Source organism: Gallus gallus, chromosome Z (assembly GCF_016699485.2).
Source record: "Gallus gallus isolate bGalGal1 chromosome Z, bGalGal1.mat.broiler.GRCg7b, whole genome shotgun sequence".
Taxonomy (NCBI): domain Eukaryota; kingdom Metazoa; phylum Chordata; class Aves; order Galliformes; family Phasianidae; genus Gallus; species Gallus gallus.
In genome coordinates, this window is record NC_052572.1 from 49074976 (window position 1) to 49093144 (window position 18169).

The window sequence follows — 18169 nt, forward strand, 5'->3', positions numbered from 1 at the left end:
ACAGTTCTCTGCTCTTAACATTTCACTCAGTAGCCATATGAGGAGGTCTTTATGATTCAGGAAGTGGGCTAAAAGATTCATCTGTCTTCACAAAATTTGTTTTGTGATAACGATAGCCTCCTATATTTTAGTAATGTAACCAGTAAACCTAAAGCAGTACTGTAATGCTTTCTATGGGTCCAGAAGTATTTTTCTCCAGAGCTCTTTGTTCAGCTGTCTTATTCATACATTCCCCTGAACATCTCATACTGTTGTGTTCATTTATTATTAAGCTACCACAGTGAAAAATCTTAGTGTTGTATAAAAAAGTATTGTATTGATGATTATCAAATGACACCTGATATTTCTGCAGTAATTCTGTAGTAGGAAGAATACGTTGGCTTTACAATTGTAGCTGTGTAGTGGCCTTAAGTGTCAAGATTTTGGTAGTGGAGCACTACATGGGAGGCCTCTGCGAGCAACTCAGAGCCTGCTCCAGTTGGCTCCAAAAGGGACCCACCACTGTCCAGAGCTGAGCCATGAGTAACACGGGCTGTGTCTGAGAGAACAGATTTAAGAAAGGGAAAACTGCTATGCAACACTAGCGGGTAGGGAGAAAAAAAAAAAAAAAAAAAAGTGAGAAAATGAGAGAGAAACACATCCCTGCGGAGAGACCGACGGAGGAGCAGGCCGTCCCTCTGCAGCCCGTGGGCAACGTGCGGAGCACGGAGCAGCCCGCTGAGCGGCGGCCGATACGGCCCGGAGGAGGCGCGGCCCACGGATACCCGCGGGAGCGGCCGTGGGCGGGAGCTGCAGCCCGCGGGGAGCGGCCGGCGGTGAGGCGGCAGGACCCGGGGAGACGCCGCCTACGGACACAGCGCTGGGGCAGCGCCTGAACGATAAGCCTTGCTTTCCTAACCCCTGTTGGAATAGTACTTGAAAAGCTGTATCAAGTGGGAAACCGACGCAGGATCTGGTTGAGAGAGATGGCACCCTGCGGGAGGGACAACACGTGGAGCAAGGGCAGAATGTGTCTGTATGAAGCCTTAAGAGCTCACTGCAACAACCATTCCCTCTTCCCCTGTTCACTGAGGGGAGTCACAGAACCATACATAGAATGGCTTTGGTTGGATGGGATCTTAAAGATAATCTAGTTCCAGCTTACCTGCTGTGGGCAGGCTTGCCCACTACTAGATCCCAGCTAGGTCAGATAGGGTCCCAATGCAAACTAGCCATGAATATCTTCATGGGTAAGGCATCTGTAACATTTCTGGGAAAACTCAGCACCTCAATTCCCTGAGTGAAAATTTTCTCCATATCATATAATGCAAATCTCCTCTCATTCAGTTTACTGAAAGAGAAACTTTTCGATCTCCAGACTGAACAAACCCAGCTCCTCTGGACTTTCTGCATGAGAAAGATGCTCCAGCCCCCTGATCATCCTCATGGCTGTCATCTGCAGCTGCTTCAGTAGTTCTGTATCTTTCTTATGCTTTGATCAGGGGCCTGGGCTCTAGATGGGGTTTCTGAGGAATGAACAGAGGGGGCAATCACTTCCCTCTCCTTTCTAGCACTGCCTCCATTGATGCTGCCTAGGGTACAGTTGGCCTTCTGAGCTGCAGATGTACACTGTTGGCTCATGTCAGGCTTTTCCCTCACCATAATCCCCAAGTCCTTCTCCACGAGGCTGCTCTCAAGGAGTTCTTCCCCATGTCTTAACACATGCCTTGTTGAACTTTGTTAGATTCATATGGGCCCACTGAAGCTTTCCACTTCTCATTGGATAGTATCCCTTCCTCTACAAGCTATATCTCTGAGAAGACATTTCAAGACAAGGTCATTAATGAATTTTTACCACTGGAATATCTGGGTACTGGTAACTACTTGTTGGATCTTTCCAAAGACCATGCCTAAATGGATACTAGTTAAATCTCTTACACTGAATACAACTTTTCTCCTTTTTGAGACTGTAAGTTGAACTGTGTGACTGTACAAGAATATTGACTGAGAAAGAGCAGTATTTCTGAATATTGCATTTGTAATAAAATGAATAAAATTCTGTGTCCATTCCTGATGCCAATTTTCAGAAAGGTCTTCATAAAATACTATGCTATCAACACTGACTTTACAGGTGAACTAAGCTTTTTTTAAAAGAAAAATATCTACCCCTGAAGGTTCTAAAAAAATATCCTCCTTTTTTTTTTTTCTTTTTTCCCTGTTATGTAAATGCGGATAATCTTGCAAATGAAAAGCAGACTTTTCTGAGTTTAAATGAGATAGAACATGCTTCAGTAGTACAATAATTGGAGCCTGAATTTACCAAATGCTTTCTCACTTAGGAACCAATTTCTAAAGCAACTAAGGAGATAAGCATTAAGTGTCTGGAGTGAACCAAATTATCAGCTGTACAGTAAAAAAGAGAGCCAATGATCTTTGTCTTCATACCACTACAGTGAAATGTAGTCTTCCAGTTGGCTTAGTGGGAGTAAACTCAGCCTTTTGATTTTGTACTGTACAGATTTTAGACACAACATCAAAATTGCTAGCAAATTAACTAGAAAATTATAATTTCTGTGAACTTAAGCAATTGGGAGCAAATTAGATAGCACTTACTTTGGTAGACGATTCATTATTTTATTTTGTTTGTTTTTAAAACAGTTCATAAGCTTTTTAAGCAGAAGTGATGTATCAAAATCCAAAATTCCAAACAGAAAAATAGAAGATGATCCACTTATTATTAAATATTAAATAACCAATTCAGTCAGTTGAATCTATAATGAATTAAGAACAAATTGTTTAAATTAAAATCTTGACTGACAGAGGAAAGTTATTTAGTTTCGCTATGTACAGGATTACGGTGCTGATTTCAGAACGCAGTGACAAGGGATATTCTGGAAAGCTGAAATAAGAAGGGGTAAGGCATAGTTATCTATCAAGGGAAATTTAGAGGTTAAAGAATTGAAACTGTCAATGGCTAAGAAATATAGTGAATCATCCTTCACTGAGCCAGAGGCTAGAAGACCTAATGAGCTAATAATAGTGTGCATTTCAAACCCACAGGACAAGAAGTCATCAAAATGACACAGCAAGATAAAGAGGATCAGAAAAGTAACATGATTGGGATTGTATGTGATTAAAACTTCTCAGTATTAATTGTGGGAAATGACAGAAGTATTTTTCTTGATGGAAGCAATAACAAAGTGTGATAGTATTTCAAAACAATATATCTCCAGATATGGATCATAAAAAAGATTTTATCACTCTGCTTTGGTGCTCTTTTCTTCATTTCCCCCCCCACCCCAAATGAGAAAATTGCAGGAAAAAATGTTTCCTGAATATAAATAAGTAATGTAGTATTACACTCTGATGTAGAATATGCATGTAAGGTAAAGCTTAAAATTGAAAAACTAATACAAAATGTAGCACTAAAATAACATGGAAGAAAATTGAAAAAAAAAATCATGATTCATTGAAGGGCATCTTCCTTTATGTTTAAGAAAAAAATGTCATATTAATTTTGTATTCTAAACATGGCAAGTGTAAACTGGCTTTTGGTGTTATTGAGGTTTATGTCAATTAAATATAGAAATATCTGGTTTGTGTTTCAATGGTATGTATCTGTGTCATGTATTCTTCTGGGATATGAATCTTTCTAGGAAGCCTTAGATGAGATGGAATTAGTAGTGGTGGCAGTTATGTATTTTCAATCTGACTACTCACCTGCCACCTGAAAGATGTGGCCAATTTCTGTCTTGCATAACGTGACCCAGAGGAAATCCAGCCCATACGGTGGGCTATGAACAGAGAAGTGGTCAGCATGTACAAAATCTTCCAGCTTTATCTGATGTTGTGCGGATTACAAGAAGAAAATTGTACAGAAGTGTTTTTGGTTTGTACATCATCTCTCAAGACAGAGAAAAGTATGTGTGGTATGAAAATACTTATTTCAGGAAGCTGATTTTCAAAGTAGAAGGACTCCCTGGTCTCTAATTACTTGAGCTTCCAAGGTGAAGTGAAATGTCAGCATTTTGGATCAAGTTCCAGTGTGCTTTTTTCACCTGTGTTTTCCCTGCTTGCATTTTACTTTAATAGCCCTGCCAACAACTGTTAGATTTCTTAAGAGACGACACAGAAACTGCAGAAGCAGATTAATTTCAGAATGATTGAACTTGCATGCAGGATCTGTAAAGTACTGTAACAAGTGGTATCACCATGCACATCAAGGTGTTAAGTATTTTAGTCTTAAACCACTATGAGGTTTGTTCACAATATTTTAAAAAGTATTTACAAGAATGTTGAAAAAAAATCACATGAGACATTTAATTATCTATGTCAGTTTCACACAAAAAATTCAACTGTTTCTTTAGTGGCAGTGAAATGCAGAAAGGATAGGTAGAACAAACAAAGATAACTGTAAAACTGAAAATCATTCCAGAACCATTTTGACATGCTTGAACATTTTGTTTGGAGATATGCTTTACCAAGTAACTTTACAGCCACGTATTTATAGTGAGGTGATGAAATCAGGACTCTCTTGGATAATTTGGAGGACTGCCTGCTTCCTGGTCTAGTTTTTAAATGATATGCACTTGTTCTGTTTGGATCTTGAGATTTATACCATATCATTATGCATTTGCATGTTATGTGTCCTTGGTATTTGTCTACAAAAAGTTCCAAAGTGCAAATTTTGCAAATACCTATTTAAGCAGGTTATCAGGTTTTCTTTTTTCTTTTTTCTTTTTTTCTTTTTTTTTTTTTGTTTAATACACCACGTTGATTGTTATTTGCATGAGAACTGTTGAATCACAGTCTGAATCACTGATTGATCATCTGAGGCAAGCACTGGGTCAGCAGTGGGAGTACAGATGAAAGCAATTCATGATGAAGGCCAGGCTCCACCCCTCCTAGACCCCATTTAATGGCTGACTAGCTGTGGTGAAGGATCTCTTTCTGGAGATCTTTCCTTTTTGGAGTTTTCTATTGTGAGCCTAGGGTGAACATTTCTTCCTTGACTGTTTCACCATGGTAATCTTTCCAACTATAACACCTGTAAAGTACCATCCTAACTGCGCTACTCTTCCAACTCTACATTATTAAAAAAGAAAGATATTTATGTGTATCTATTTTCAGGGAAAACATACAGACTTCCTCCATCTACTCCTTCCTTTCCTTCTCAGCTCGTTATAAGCTAAAACTATTTGCTTTTTATTCAACATGAGAAATTCTATATAGTCTGATAACAAATGTTGTTGATTCCTATAACCGTAGTCTCAAAATAGAGATATGGTCTTGTATGACATATTTCTGAGATCTTGGATGAGCTACAAACTGTTTTAAACCACATTCTTTGCTTCAGGTGTTATATTTATACATCAGAAACATTTTCTTAACTTTCAGGCAAATGATTCTTAGAGGATCAGAAATGTTGACACTGATTTTCTTTTCATAAATGAGACAATAATTTACAGATCTACTAACTCATTAGTGCTCCATCTTACAGGAGAAACAGTCTTATGATCAGACTAGGAAGTCAACTTTCCCTCTCTTTACCTTTTACGCAAACTGAAATTGCTTTATCAAAGCCACTCCCATGAATGAAAATATATTATCTCTGTTCTTCAGTGCCTGAATAATCCCTTAGAGGTACAACCAAGATTAGTTAAGAGTGGGTTCATATAACAAAATTGATAGATACTAGTAAATGAAGACATGTACATTTGAAGTAGTTACACTGCTTGTCCATATATACTCTACAAAGAGAAACGGGCACTTATCTGGTAACTTTTTTATTGCTGCCTCCCTGGGGCCTGGGTCAGGGATATTTCTAGAAAACTTCCTGGTCTGATCTGCCCCTCTGTTTACTCTCCATTATTGATAGCTCAGGCTGACAGTGATGAGGTTGCTGACAGGAGCCTGAGGGCTATAAAAATAATTTTAGGGGACTGGGGAGGTTAGTTGACAATGCAGGCATACAAGTAGTATTTGCAGGTATTCCTACATTGGCAGGGAAAGGCAATGCAATGATCAGGAAAACTCATCGCATAAACACACGGTTTAGAGTCTGGTGCAATCACAAGAATTTCGGGTTCTTTGATCATGGGGCGGTCTACTTGGCACTTGGCCTGAGGTCTGCAGATGGGTATCACCTGTCTCAAAGGGGGAAATGGATCCTTGCCCAGGAGCTGGCAGGACTTGTAGAGAGGTCTTCAAACTAGATATGAAGGGGGAAGGAGATAAAACCAGGCCTGCTAGAGATGAGCCTGGAGGAGCGATAATGGGATGAGGGGTGAGGCAAGGGGCCCAGCTAAAGTGTGTCTATACCAATGCATGCAGCATGGCAACAAACAAGAAGAGTTGGAAGCCATTGTGCGGCAGGCAAGCTATGACCTAGTTGCCATTATGGAAACGTGGTGGGACCACTCCCATGACTGGAGTGCTGCAGTGAATGGCTACAAACTCTTCAGGAAGCATAGGCAAGGAAGGAGGGGTGGTGGCGTGGCTCTCTGTGTTAAAGAGTGCTTTGATGTTACTAAACTTAGGACTGGGGATGATAAGGTTGAATCCCTATGGGTTAAGATCAGGGGAAGAGCTGACAAGGCAGACATCCTGGTGGGAGTCTGTTATAGACCGCCGAGCCAGGATGAAGAGACAGATGAGGTATTCTATGAGCAGCTGGTGGAAGCTGCGCTATTGCCGGCCCTTGCCCTCATGGGGGACTTCAACTTCCCCGACATATGCTGGGAATACAATTTAGCGCAGAAGAAGCAGTCTAGGAGGTTTCTGGAATGTATGGAGGACAACTTCTTGATGCAGCTGGTAAGAGAACCTATGAGAAGAGCTGCCCTGTTAGACCTGCTGTTCACAAACAGAGAAGGTCTAGTGGGAGATGTGGAGGTCAGGGGCTGTCTTGGACGGAGTGACCACAACATGGTAGAGTTCTCGATTCTTGCTGGAGTCAGGAGGGGGAACGCAAAACTGCTACCTTGGGCTTCCGGAGGGCAGACTTTGAATTGTTCAGAAGACTAGTAGGGGGAGTCCCTTGGGGTTCAGTCTTAGAGAGTAAAGGGGTCCAAGATGGCTGCTTGCTCTTCAAGAAGGAAGTCTTAAAGGCGCAGGAGCAGGCTGTCCCCCTGAGCCACAAAATGAGCCAGCGCAGAAGACCGGCATGGATGAATAGGGAGCTATTCTTGAGGCTCCAGGAGAAAAAGAGAGTCTACCTCCTGTGGAAGAAGCGACGGGCAACCTGGAAAGAATGCAAAGAAGTTGTTAAGATGTGCATGGAGAAAATCAGACAGGCAAAAGCCCAGCTTGAACTCAACCTGGCTGCTGGGGTAAAAGGGAACAAGAAACTCTTTTACAAGTATATCAACAGTAAGAGGAGGACCAGGGAGAATCTCCTTTCTTTACTGGATGAGGCTGGGAATGTGACCACTGAGGATAAGGAAAAGACAGAGGTTCTGAATGCCTTCTTTATGTCTGTCTTTAAAAGTCAGACCAGTTATCCTCAGGTTTCTCCACTCTCTGACCTGGCAGTCTTGGCTGGGGAGCAGACTAAACCCCCCACAATTCAGGAGGAAACAGTCAGAGACCTGCTACTCCAACTGGACTGCCACAAGTCCATGGGGCCAGATGAGATTCACCTGAGAGTGCTGAGGGAACTGGCAGAGGAGATAGCCAAGCCGCTTTCCATCATCTATCAGCGCTCCTTGTTGGCGGGTGAGGTCCCAGAAGACTGGAGGCTTGCCAGTGTGACTCCCATCTACAAGAAGGGCTGAAAGGAGGATCTGGGGAACTACAGGCCTGTTAGCCTGACCTCAGTGCCAGGGAAGGTTGTGGAGCAGATTGTCTTGAGGGAGATCACGCAGCATGTGCGGGACAACCGGGGAATCAGGCCTAGCCAACATGGGTTCACGAAAGGCAGGTCCTGCTTGACCAACCTGATCTCTTTCTATGATCTAATGACCTGTCTGGTGGATGAGGAAAAGGCTGTTGTAGTCTACCTAGACTTCAGCAAAGCTTTTGACACGGTCTCCCTCAGTATTCTCCTGCAGAAGCTGGCAGTCTGTGGCTTGTACAGGTACACTCTTGGCTGGGTAAGGAACTGGCTGGAGGGCTGGGCCCAGAGAGTGGTGGTAAATGGAGTTAAATTCAGCTGGTGACCGGTCACGAGTGGTGTTCCCCAGGGGTTGGTGCTGGAGCCTGTCCTCTTCAATATCTTTACTGATGACCTGGATGAGGGCATTGAGTGCACCCTCAGTAAGTTTGCAGATGACACCAAGCTGCCTGGAAGTGTCAATCTGCCTGAGGGTTGCAAGGCCCTACAGAGGGATCTGGACAGGCTGGATAGCTGGGCTGAAGCCAATGGGATGAGATTCAACAAGACCAAGTGCCGGTTCCTGCACTTTGGCCACAATAACCCCAGGCAATGCTACAGACTTGGGGCAGAGTGGCTGGAAGACTATGTAGAGGAAATGGACCTGGGAGTGTTGATTGATGCTAGACTGAACATGAGCCAGCAGTGTGTCCACGTGGCCAAGAAGGCCAATGGCATCCTGGCTTGTATCAGAAATAGTGTTGCCAGCAGGAACAGAGAAGTAATTGTCCCCCTGTACTCAGCACTGGTGAGGCCGCACCTCGAGTACTGTGTCCAGTTTTGGGCCCCTCACTGCAAGAAAGACATCGAGGCCCTGGAGCATGTCCAGAGAAGGGCAACAAAGCTGATGAGGGGTCTGGAGCACAGGCCTTATGAGGAGCAGCTGAAGAAGCTGGGATTGTTCAGTCTGGAGAAGAGGAGGCTCAGGGGAGACCTTATTGCTCTCTCTAACTACCTGAAGAGAGGCTGTAGTGAGCTGGGGGTCAGCCTCTTCTCTCGGGTGACTAGTGATAGGACTAGAGGGAATGGCTTCAAGCTGTGCCAGGGAGGGTTCAGGCTGGACGTTAGGAAATACTACTTCTCTGAAAGAGTGGTCAGGCACTGGAATGGGCTGCCCAGAGAGGTGGTGGAGTCACCGACCCTGGAGGTGTTCAAAGAACGTTTGGGTGTTGGGTTGAGGGACATGGTTTAATGAGAACCATTGATGATGGGTGAATGGTTGGTCTTTTCCAACCTTAGCGATTCTATGATTGTCTGTACTTGACTGATTCCAGCAATGCAGCTGTTGACATCTGAAAACTCATGCTGTGTTCTTATTGAGAACATATCCAGACTATGATATTCCATGGAATTAGACATGCTGCACATCTAAACAATCTCTGCTTCTGCTTTCTGTTGTGGATCTTTATTTATTTATTTTTGGTAGGTGTAGCTTTGATATATTCCTTTTATCTTAAAGTTATCCCATATTTTTGAGTATTTCCCTATTTTTTTTTAATGTGCTTTAAATATGTGCTCAGTTTTGAGATAATTTTCAGGATTTGCTGAATTTTTTTTACAAAGTCTATACATTTTTATTGTTAAGAAGGAAAAGTTATTGATGATGTGCTCAGCAGAGACTTGAAGATGCATGGTAACTTGACAAAGAAACAAGGTAAAATCTGAAGGACTCATTATTTGAGTAGAGGGAATTTTGGCTTTGGTTCTTGATTAATAATGAATCCAATTAAAAACAAATTTTAGTTCTTGTATTTTTACATGCATAAATGGAATAAATGTGAGCTTCTGAATTAAGAATTAGTTCATGATAGTAATCCATCAGCATAAAAATCTCAAGTGTATATTAAAAATGGGCAGACAACTAACAAGTTGCCTTGAAGAAATGCTGAATGCGGTGAAACAGAATTTGATAAGAATTTACTGGCTGTGTACATAGCACATGACTATGCTACCTTGTAATTTTGCTGTGTAATGAATAATACATGTTCCTCATTGTTGAAGAAAATATGATGATAGATGAGAGTCTACCAGAATTGTCTATGTGTAGTGTCTGAGGAGTGACTTCTTAAAGTTCCTCCTGTGTCTACATTTGTATGGTATGCCAAAATTTTCAAACCCAATGATTGCATCCCTTATTGCAGCCTTTGCCCCTGATTTTCTAGCTGACTTGTACAAATATATTCTCCAGACTAAGTAGATTTTCCAGCTGGAAATAAGAGGTTTTCATTCTCTTTTAAAAATATTTGTATAGATGCTACATTTGTTCATCGTTAACGAGCTCTCCTCACAGCATTTCTTTTTAGTGAAGAGTGGCGTTCAAACTTTTAATTAAAAGCACTGTGTGCCTCTATCTGTTTATGAGTTGCAATAAAGAAACAAATGAAAGTAACTGTATTTAGCTGTTCTGGAACTCTTACCCCGAAAATCATTTTTTCTTTGCAGAATTCCTCTGACTCTGTGCTTGAGCAAAGTATAGTGCATGGGGTCCAATGTTAAAGATTTACATCTGGTATCTGGGAGAAGAACTAAGGTCTAATATCTGCTAAAATAATTACTTGAGAAATGAAGCATGGTATTATTTCTAAATAAGGTATAATACATATTAAAATTCTCATGGAACAGTTTCTATTATTCCTTGTAAGCTTGGGCCTCATTCTGATACCAGATACTGAATGGTGTAGCTAATGGAATTATGTTGGTCTCCTACTTGATGAGAACATGGAAAATCTGACCTGTAGTTTTTAATTTGTAATTCTCTATAGGTCCTGATTGACTAAATTAATATAAAAATAAATTGCTTGCCATTTAAATGAATAGTGTTCTATTCGTCAGGGAGTTTGGGAATTTCACAGAAGACTGATTTATATATCCAGTCCTGTTTATATAGCCAGCTAGTTCTTTGTGCAATTGCTATAGTTTTTTTTTTTTTTTTTTTTTTTTTTCACTATAGAAGATAATTTTTAGGGTGCATGTTATCTTTTTTAAAGCAAGTAATGTATTTCTCTTGATTGTATAAGTAAGTTTGAGGCCAGTTTTGGTATGTCATGAAGAAATATATAACAATCAGAGTTTATATTTACAGTGGAGTCTAAGTGGGTGCTCCATAACAGCAGTAGTGAAAGAGTGTGTAACTCCCTTATCCTATTGTTGACAGTGATATTGAAATCCTGTCATAATGACCAGCCACACTTTTTAGGTGTAAATATATTCAAATGTCAGTAAGAACAACTTTTATCTAATTATAGTATGATTCATTCTGAGTAAGTTTGGAAAGCAAGATGCTAGTGATAAGCCAAATCTCACATTGAAACAGCAGTATACTAAAAAGACACAGCTATTAAAAACAGTCTGCTAAAATGTTTATTCATAAAGAAATCTGAAAAGTTGGGCAAATATTCTATAAGACTAAAACCAATAAGAAAAGGAGTAGCTCAACTCATGCTTATTTACTTATTCAATATATGTATGTGAATATCTGTTTCTGGTAAAGTATATCTATTTTATGTTTACACCTGTCACTACTTGCCAAATATCTTTCGTGCTACATTTAAGTTACTAATGATTTTAATGCAGAATTGAACAACTTAATGAACTGAATATGTTTAATGAAATCACTTTAATTTCAGTTTTTACTTTATCTTCATACTGAAGATCCTGTATAACAACAGGAGTGTTTTATAGAAATGTTGTAAGTGCTTACTTCTAGACTGTTTTTGCTTTTATTTTGTTTTATTTTTTTATTTTTTAAATATGCAGTAAAACAATGAATTTTATTAGTGGGGGTAGGAGTAGTGGTAGTATCCCAAGCTAACAGAAATCACTCAGTGTATAAGTGATGTTTATATGTACATTCTTCATATCCCAGAAAAAGAAAACCAAAAACACTTATACACTTGTTCATTTTTTATTCCAAAGCATTCATTTTCCAGTTTCTATTATGAAGAGAATGAAGATACTTTGTTGGTTTACCAGCAGCTGGGCATTATTAGTGTCTTAGTTTCAGCTGGGATGGAATTGTTTTATTCAGTGTCTGATACGATGCTGTGTTTTAGTTCTAGGAGAAAAACAACATTGATAATACACTGATATTTATAGCTGTGACTAAACAGTGTCATACAGAGACAAAGCCATTTGCAATGAAGGGCCCGAGGAGCTGGGAGGGAACAGAGTAAGGACAGCTGATTTAAACTCACCACAGGGATATTTTTTTCTATATGACATCATGCAAAAGGAGTTCTGAAGGGATTCACCTCGTTTGCTTCTGCTGCTCAGGGGTCTAACTGGGCATCAGTCAGGGGGTGGTGAGCAACTACTTCACAGCTGAAACTAGGACAGTTAGCCACATAATAGCCCATGAACTGATAGTTAACTCCAGAACAGAGTAAGAAAAAAACCACCACAAAAAGTAGATTGTAGTAATAGTCTCTTTCTAATGTAGATATTTTAGTTTTCTATATCTTTATTTCATTTCCAGATTCTTCTTTAGTTCTAGCACTGGGACGTTAAGTTTAGTTGAGCCAGATATCTGACAAACTGGAGGCGGATAAATAGAAACGTATACTGATGATTATGTTGCTGACAGTTATTCCTTGATGGTAGCCAACTGAGATAATATGAAAATAATCATAATTGAGAAAGGATGTTGGAAACTTAGGGGGAAAGATTATTTCTGGAGGAAAAAAAATCACGCTTTTATGCAAAATTGCTCAGAGTTTGGTTGCATTCTTTTCATTGTTTGTAAGGATGATTTTTTACATGACTAAATGCGTATATGATTCTTAGAAATGGTTGTGCTGTTTTTTCATTTTTTTCTGTGCATTCTTATTTCATAGTCTGTTTAGAAATAATGTGAATTGAGGATTCAGTTACATGCTTGAAAAAATTTCTTTTTATATTTTAATACTTTTATAACTTAGATGAAAATTGAATCTGATGCATCTTTTAGGCCTCAAAGTTTTCTTCTTAGCTTATTTGATTTGTTGATCAAACTTCTGAAGATAAGCAACGTTGTAAATTATTCAGAAAAATGGATGCACATGTGTGCAAACAATCAGTCATTGCTACAACAATACTGTTGACAGGCCCTTGCTTACTGTTTTAGAATAACCTATTACAATAATATCCAATCATGTTTAATAGCATAGCTATTGGAAATTGCAGTGGTTTAAGGTACAGGAACTGGGTCAGAAAAAGTAAAATTCTGAAAATCGCTATCAAGGACTTCAGAAGCACAAAACAAATTCATGTTTGTTTTATATGACTGGCAAATTTTCCTCCTTCAAGTTAATATCTTGATATTTTGCTGAATTAAAACATGTTTGTTGTATGCTTAAATAGTACGGTATACATAAATGTAGGTTTTTTTTTTGCCTTGTGGATGGATTTATAAGTAGTACAAGAGCTTTTATTTATGAGGTAGTTGTACCTGCTTTGCAAATTCAGATGTTAGTAGTTCCTATCACCTTGGATATACATTTTTATTTTTTTCATTAAAAACTAAATATTGTAGTATCCGCTTCTCTAAATAATATTTACTTTTAAGTAGTGCAGCTCTCTATCATGTTTATGGTTCTGGTAAGGTATGAACATTATGAACAAGAGAGAGGAATTCACTCTTTTGTGCTGTTTTACTACTATTATATTGGAATGAATTTCTGTGGCAAAATATGTAATGAATCAACAAAAGAAACTGGATCATTTTAGGGGTAAATATATGCATTACCTAATAAATACAACAGATTCTCATAGACAATCATCAAATTTGCAATAATTCTTGAGACTATCACCATCTAGCCAAAGTAGCAAAGACTGTCAACACAAAAATCCTTCATACAGAGAATAAACTTGTCTGAGTTTATGACTTTTAATAGCATAGAAAGTGAAGTAAGGCATTGTCTGTGGTACCACTGATCACAATAAAAGTCTTTTCCCTTAACTTAATGATTGTATAATTATGTTTGAAATATTACATTGGCTTCCTAAGAACTTTCAACTCAATGCTAATGTTTCTTCTAAGCTCTTGTGCTGTTATAGACATTGACTTTATTTAGGGACCAAATATTAATTCTATCTAGAATCTTGTACTACTAAAAATTAATTTACTTCTAAAATTTGGTGAACGTTTGGTACCATGTAAAGAAACAGGAAGATATATTTAACAGTTCCATTTACTGACATTGGTTTTATTCTTTGAATTATATAACTGTCTTTTTTCTTTGTCATTTTGTTTGAATGATCTGCTATAAACTGTAAAGCTAATTACTGTTCATCATTGGCCTGAAGAGATGTTTGTGTTTGAAGTTTGACCTATGATTCTGGAGTTTCAACATCAAAGAAAGAAATTCTACTTATGCTGAAATCCTTGTGTCAGAGAACCAATGGGAGCTCTTGATTGAATTTTTGTAGTTCCAGTTATGTCAGTGAAGTCTGCTCTAACCATAGGGCTAACAAAAATATGTTATTGAGGGCATTTTTCAGATGTCTAATAACACAAATGGCATGGGACCTTAACCTGTCAAGGAAGTGTTACAGTATTTGACCACCCTCACTGTAAAGAAATTCTTCCTAATGTCCAATCTCACCTTCTCCTAATGCAGTTTTGTGCTGTTCTTGTACACCTTGCAATATGGTACTAGAGAGAAGAGCCCAGCATCTCATTCTGTGATTCCCCACCTCAGGAAATTGTGGAGAGCATAGGTTATCTCCGAGCCACTTTTCCAGACTAGAAACAGAAGTGTCTTCTTCCTCTCCTCACAGGACATACCTTCCAGATTTGCTGCCCTACTCTGGATGCTTTCAAGGTCCTTAACATCTATTCTGTGTTGTGAAGCTCATAACTGTACACAATACTCAAGGTGAGGCTGTGCCAATGCTAAATATACTGAGAGAACCATTTTTTGACTGAGTATGTATGCTGTGCTTAATGTACCCCACAACATGGTTTGCCCTCTCAGATGCCAGAGCACACTGCTGCCTCATCTTGCGCTCGCATCACTCGATCCCCCTCTGCTGAACTGCTCTCCAGCCACTGATCTCCCAGTCTATACCTGTATCTGACATCTCATCCATCTCAGGTACAGAACCCAGCATTTTCCTTTCTTGAAATTCATATCATTCCTGTTAGTCCAAATGCTCCAATATATCTTGATCCTTTCGTAAGGCCTCTTCTCTCTCGAGGGACTCATCAGCACCTCTCAGTTTAGGGAGTGCGTTTGACATTCCTGTATCCAGACAATTGATAAGTGTTGAACAGGACGAGCCCTAGGACTGAGCCCTGGGGAACACAGCTATTTCTGCAGTTTCTCTTGAACTGTTACAGTAGCATGGAAGTTGTCCTGGATATTTGCTACAGGATGGATTTTTAGAGTATTTTGTTAGTAGCCTTCATTTAATTTGGCATAAACTTGAATTACTGAACTTCTGATAAATGAGCTAAAGACTTGGTATGTTAGTGCAGGATAATATGAGTCAATGTCATCTAAAGAGAGGGGATCTGGTACTATATATATTATTAGTGAAACTGAAAGTCACACTCACTATAGGCAGAAAAATTCTCAGTAACTCTACATCACTTTGCAGTGTAGTTTTCAATGTAGTAGTGTCTGTGTATTTACAATCAAAGAGTGTATGTGCAATCTAAACATAGAATCATAGAATCACAAAGTTGGAAAGGACCTACTAGATCATCTAGTCCAACCATCAACATTTCTTGTTTATGGATGTCAGAGGTGGGAAAACTGTACATTTAAGGCATATTTTTTAACTCCATTTATTAGAAAAATTCTCTATTAGCATATCTAGGTAATTGTTTTGCTAAACATAAAACTGTTATTCTAAAAAAAAAAAAAAAAAAAAGCAACCAACAATAAAACAGTGTTATTCTTAAAAAAAAAAAAAAACAAAAAAAAAACTGCTTGCTCTATGACTACTTTGCCCTGCAATGAAATACCAATAGCATGACTTTTAGAAATGCTAGATTGTTTCACAGTCTTGCATGTCTTTGTAAATTAACAGTGTATGTTGATGAACTATAATGATACAATAAGATAAATTGCATAGAGCAAGCAGCATTCAGTTTTATTCAAACTATTCCTAAGTATGAGAATTTCTCTACTTTTCAGACAATAGTGGTATATTTTCAAAAGAGCTCTTGGAAAAAGCTGGAAATGTTCAGGATACAGATCTACTTACAAAATCTTTCAAGTATAAGCATCTTCTTGTTTGTAACAAAAGATGAAAAATTGCTATTTTCTTGTATCCTGGGGACATACTGCAATGCTGGTACTAAGAACATATTAAATTCTTTGGATGAAAAAGCCTTTTAATATCATGTTTTCATTGGTTTAAATCTGCATTGAAGAATTAATGCAACTTTGATATCAAGAGTAGAATCAGGAAGATTTCTCTGAAGCAGATGTTAAGCAAAGGTTGCTGTGTTATAAATTATAACTAAATAAGAGAATGATATTGAGAAACTGAAAACTTGCTAGCTATAGTAATGATGAATCAAGTCTGTGAGACAAAGGGTCCCTAAAGTTGAGGTAGCTTGAATCTGAATACAAATAAATGTCTGTATTATTATTAACACATTCATTCATGAAAGTAGGTTTGTAATACGTTTGAAACTGAACTCTCATCGAGATTAAGCAAAGTCTGTGTAGATAAAGTGTATAGGAGACTGAGATGAATTTCTTAGCTGTAGATACTTTATTTAAATAATTTGGTGTAAGCATATTTCTCTGTTAGAAAATCACATTAAAGGAACCTTATTAACTCTGTAAAGTAAAATGATAAAAACTTAATAACTTATCTGCTAACTTTATTATTGCTCTGTATCACATCTGCAATGAAACAATTTATTTTTATGTTGAACACTGATGTAGTATCCCAGATTTGTTCTGTGCAAGTGATGAGTGATATTGCTCAAAGGGCAGCTAGTCAGTGTTTTAGCTACCTGTCTTATGTAAAACTGTTATTTACCTACTACACACTCTCCAAATTCACTTTGGCAACACAATTTTTAGTTCTTTCATTTTTACTGTGCTCATTGCTGTAGTAGCTGAAAACTTCACAAATATATACAGGAACTCAACCTGATATTTATTCTATAAAATAGTTCCATGTACATAGTAAGAGGATATGCTAAATCAGTACAAGCAGTGAGATTTTCTTTTTTGGCTCTGTATTGTCATGTTCAATTGTTATTCAGCACTCCAGATATTTGAAAGCACATCTCCTAGTGACTTCATTTGCAGTTCTACAAATACAAAAAAGAATGGTTTTATTTATGTGAATTGTTCTGAATTCCAAATGAATGTCCTCAGAGAAGGAAGGAATACGCCTAAATGCCCCTGGCCTATCACCTTGATTTTCTCAGTGTTCATTTTTCAAGGAACTTTGTCCGGCTCTATCCACTTTACTTGTTTTCTTCCCACATGCTTTCCAAAGCTGCTTAATGTGTTTAAGTATGCTCCTTGAGGTCTCTTAGCTATTCTGTAAATCCTTTTCTACTAGTATTTCAGTGTGACTTCTTAAAAAATGTCTCTCTTGAGCCTTGTGGGATCCTTGCTTTTAGTTCAGATGCCTTTTGTCACCTATAGCAGCTTATATCTGGATCAGTGGTTGGAACTTGAAAATTATAAGATGAGGTAGTTGTCTAAAGTGGAAAAAATAACTTCAAACTTTTGACTTCAAAAATTTGACTTGACTTCAAGTTAATATTTGTGACTATTTTCAGTAATGTTGTTGATAACTGAAGTCTTGTTCCACAAGAGAGAAAAGAGAAATCCGTTTCTTTCAATTCAGTTCATCCTATCCATCCTATCACTTCAACATTTAATGGGCAGAACCACTGCCATCTTTCACTGGCTCCTAATCTGCCAACCCAAATTTGCATGAACTGTTAAAATTTTATTCTGTAAGTATATATGAAACTTAATCTTCAGTGTAGCCGTAGTAAGACATCTTCTGGATTAACTTCTCAAGATGAGTAACGTGATATCAGTGTATTATGATGAAGATTAGAGTTTGACTGTGATAGGAGGTGACAATTCAATGAATGCAAATTCCCTCCCAATCTATGCTTGTAAGTCCAGCATGTTTTTTATAAGTATTTCCTGGATGAAGCACTTTGAGGGAGATGAGCTGGTAGCACCTTCTTTCTAGGTTCTGAATAGTCAAAACTGTCAAAATAGAACAGATGAAAGAGTTAAACCAAACCGGATATGCATTCAGGTGTTGCTAGAGCTAGACAGTTTCTAACTGTAGAAGATTTGATTTTCCAAATTCATAGTTTTAATTTTTGTACTGATTCTGGTT